This window comes from Etheostoma spectabile, unplaced genomic scaffold, assembly GCF_008692095.1.
Source record: "Etheostoma spectabile isolate EspeVRDwgs_2016 unplaced genomic scaffold, UIUC_Espe_1.0 scaffold00010008, whole genome shotgun sequence".
In the NCBI taxonomy this organism is placed as follows: domain Eukaryota; kingdom Metazoa; phylum Chordata; class Actinopteri; order Perciformes; family Percidae; genus Etheostoma; species Etheostoma spectabile.
The window spans coordinates 1-4,288 of NW_022603775.1; the positions used below are offsets into that span (position 1 = coordinate 1).

General features: G+C 39.7%; 1 non-coding gene across 1 annotated transcript; it reads right to left on the minus strand.

Annotated features, from left to right (window-relative positions):
* Positions 1 to 3,697: 3,697 nt before the first annotated feature.
* On the minus strand, positions 3,698 to 3,809 carry LOC116679246 (U5 spliceosomal RNA). Its single transcript, XR_004329473.1, has one exon. It is a non-coding gene; the product is annotated as a U5 spliceosomal RNA (small nuclear RNA).
* Positions 3,810 to 4,288: the final 479 nt, after the last annotated feature.

Here is a 4,288-nt window from a genome sequence, read left to right on the forward strand (position 1 = left end):
CCAAATATACAATGCTGAACTTTACAACACGAAATTTACGTTTTCCAGCAAAACACAATAATGGAAAGTAAAATAAACAATCCAATCTATTAAAGAATAGCCCTACTTCATAGTTACACTTCTTGTAAAAGTGATCAATATTATTGTTTTTACTGTAGTGAAAACGGCTTCCAATTCCTTTGTACACATTCATTTGTTTTTAATAAATCTGTTATTTTTTCCAAAACCATGCACTGTGCCATGGACCTAATCCAGCTCCAACAACTGGTGGATCAGACCTAGCATTAATTCTTTTACTGTGAAATTCACTTCACAGTACTTCAATTTTTCATAAAGAAAATCCTGAAATAGTCCAAATTTTTACAAGAAACTGGAAAAAAAATCAATAATAAAGTACAGTAACATAAAAAGGTCCAAATTAGTGTTAATATTTTAAGAGAGTGCACTATGTGTATATGTTTGAATATGTGTTCACGTTATGTTGTCTTGCCACTAAATTTTCCTTCGGGATGAATAAAGTATATATCTATCTATAGTATCTATCTATCGTATCCACTATCTATTAAGTATATATCTATCTATAGTATATATCTATCTATCTATAGTATCTATTTATCTATCTAAAAGTACATTCAACCAATACTACGTTTCCTCCAGTCCATTATGAATGCAGAACTCTGAGTTAGTGCTGCACAATTATGGCCAAAATGATAATCATCACGTACATCACGTACACTTATGAACACCCTATGTTTGAACATGGTTTTGTTAAGGACAATCCATGACTTACACAGAAGTCCAACAACAGACAACCACTCTGGTTCAGATCAGGGAGGCCGTTCCTCCCAATCCCGCCACTCCAATTATCTCCATCATTGTCCACATGTGCGTTGAAGTCCCCCAGCAGAACTATGGAGTTCTGGAGCCCCATACAGGACTCTCTTCAAGGTCTCCAAGAAGGCAGAATATTCCAAACTCTTGTTTGGTGCATGTGCACAAACAACAGTCAGAGTTTTCCAGTCCGATAATGTGGAAAAAACAATGTTCCTTACTAAAAAATGATGAGTGGTCCCTGTCCCACATACCCCCCCGGCCATAGTTACACAAGCACACTTGTGCCATATTTTCCCAGCACATCCTCTGTTTCCCCAAGCTTCTTTACCTAATATCCAATAATACAATACACAAATCCATCAATCTTAGTTTAAAAAGAATGCTATCCCATTGCTAGTACACGTGAGTGTCACTAGTCTAAAGCCTCCTGTCCACTATCTTGTCGGGATCATTTGGATGCAGCCTTGGCCCTTCACCAGGCGAGGGTCCCTGTTACTGAAGCTTCTAGTAAGAACCCATTTTTCAAACCAATTCCTCTAAGTGGTTCAGGCTTCACCAAAGCTTCATTTGTCCTTCACTATCACACCTAGTTTCTTACTTTGTAATGCCTTATGTCTACTGTAAAAATGTAAATTGAGTTGAGCCATAATTCATTTTTATTTATACTTTTGTTTTTCCTACTGTGTACATGTCAAATGTCATAAGGTCATTGTTTGAAAGCCCATCTCTACACATCCATGTTCCACTCCCACGGGTGGTTTCACACGTGCTAGTTGTCCCTTAACCCTTGTATTGTATTCGGGTCAAATTGACCCATTTAAAATTTTTACAAGAAGAAAAATGGTACGTTACATTTTTTCCACCTGAAAATCAACGTCCTTATCTTATTTTCTGTGATAAACGTATCTTCCTGACTCAATTCAAAACATAATTCTCAATATGACCACTTGTGTTTTTTTCCAAGATAACAATGATCACATAGTGGATTTTTAACATGAATTATAACCCTATGACAAAAAAACAAATCACACTTCCCTTTTTAATTGTGTGCTAGTAGAGATGGATTGCCTTCCCCAAACATATATGTTATCTCAATTGTTTGAAATTGAGATAAAGACAATATTTAATAGATTATGAAGTAAAATTGTATTTCAGAATTGTTTTTAAAATCCCATATAAATCACGGGTCAATTTAACCCAAGGGATACGAGTGGGTCCCAAAAGTGAAGACAATACAAGGGTTAAATTCACAGTTTATTTTAGTAATTTATTGGTGTTTTTCTGTATTTAAAAAATACAGAAAAAATCTGTAAAGTTAACAGGAAAATGTATGTAAAAATAGAGATTTTTTTTACAGTATGTTAAGTCCTGACAATTCCCTGACAGGGAATTGAACCCAGGCCGCAGCTGTGAGAGCGCCTAATCCTAGCCACTAGACCATCAGGGAGTCACAGCTATCAAATTTGTTTTTGTAGCCATTCCTCGCCTAAAACAATTTGAGTCATTCCAGTAAGTGAAAAGGAAACACATCTACAAAGATAAATTTAATAAATGTGATTTCCTGATGGTCTAGTGGCTAGGATTCGGTGCTCTCACCGCCGCGGCCTGAGTTCAATTCCCGGTCAGGGAATGGTCACGACCGGACGCACTGGGAAAAAATAGTGTAAATTTAAATACATTTTCCTGGTAACTTTAAAGATTATTTTGGTTTTTTTAAATACAGAGAAACACCAATAAATTACAAAAATAAAAATTTAAGGGACAACTAGCACGTGTTAAACCACCTATAGGAATGGAACATGGATGTGTAGAGACGGGCTTTCAAACAATGCACCTTATGACATTTTGACATGTCACAGTAGGAAAAGCAAAGGTATAAATAAAAATGAATTATGGCTCAACTCAATTTAGATTTTTACAGTAGACATAAGGCATTACAAAGTCAAGAAACTAGGTGCTGATAGTGAAGGGCAAATTAAGCTTTGGTGAAGCACTGAACCACTTAGAGGAATTAGTTTGAAAACGGGTTCATTACAAGAAGCTTCAGTAACAGGGACCTCGCCTGGTGAAGGGCCAAGGCTGCATCCAAATGATCCAGACAAGATAGTGGACACTCAGGTGAAGAGAGGGGCAGAGCGGTCAACTGATCACCATCTGGTGGTGAGTTGGGTCAGGGGATGGGGGAGGACTCTGGACAGACCTGGTAAGCCCAAACGGATGGTACAGGTAAATTAGGAACATCTGGAGGAGGCCCTTGTCCGACAGACTTTCAACTCGCACCTCCGGCGGAGCTTTTCGGGCATCCCTGTGGAGGCTGGGGGCATTGAACCTGAGTGGACAATGTTCTAAGTTTCCATTGCTGAAGCTGTGGGCGGCAAGCTGTGATCTTAGGGTCTCAGGTGCCTCAAGAGGCAGTAACCCACGAACACCCTGGTGGACACCAGTGGTCAGGGAAGCCGTCCAACTGAAGAAGGAGTCTTGCCGGGATATCTAATCCCAGCGGACTCCGGAGGCAATGGCAAAGTACCGACGGGCACAAAGGACTGCAGCCTCGACCGTGACAGAGGTAAAGCAAGTGACACGTTCAGAGAAGACATGGCGAAGGACTTTCGGTCAGCACCAAGGTGCTTTTGGAAAACTTTAAGATCAGAGGGTAAGGTCTTCAATCTTCTGAGGTATGATCCCATCCAGAACCGTGCCATAGCTGCTTTGGCTTCTTCATCACTCTTCTTTGCACTCGTTCCCACTTGGACCTCCACAGGAAATAAAAGATGGCTCGTTCCAGGTCTAAAATCTCTTTTCCGGGTGGGATAAAAACAGAGCTGATGAGTTAAAGCAAAGGTAAGCAAAGGCAAGTACAAAGAGCCAAACAGCAAAGACCACCAAAAATAGTTTCGACTCATCGGCGTTCCCCTCCAAGGAAGTCTTTAGTAAAAGGTGAAAGACTTGTGCGTTATGAAGAGAAACCAGAGTGAGTACAGCCGTCTGCTCGAGAGCAGCAGAAAACCCTAGTCGACCCAGTCCAAACCATCACGGTAAGCCTCACTGGGTGTCCAAACTAAAATGATAAGAAGCAACTTGGTAGACTCCTTACTGATGTTTATACCTGCACTCACAATGCCCTTGTAACCCACATGACTTTGGGCTAATGGAATTAACATACATAAATATTATTATTGTTATAATAATGGTTGCATTAAATCACTAAATGCCTGCATGTAGACAAGTTGCTAGAAAATGCATGTATGTATGTGGGTTTCAGTAAGTGTCCAATCACAGTGAGCAAACTGAGTGATTGACATGTCTGTTTAAGCCAATCAGGCGTAGTTACAAATAATAGCACAGCCTACCTGTCTGAGCTTAAAAAAAAAAGAGTTACGGGAGAGAGACCAGCACGACGATAGAAAAACAGGAGATTACGGAGAAATCCTGCTGTGTTATTGTCAAAAGTTTG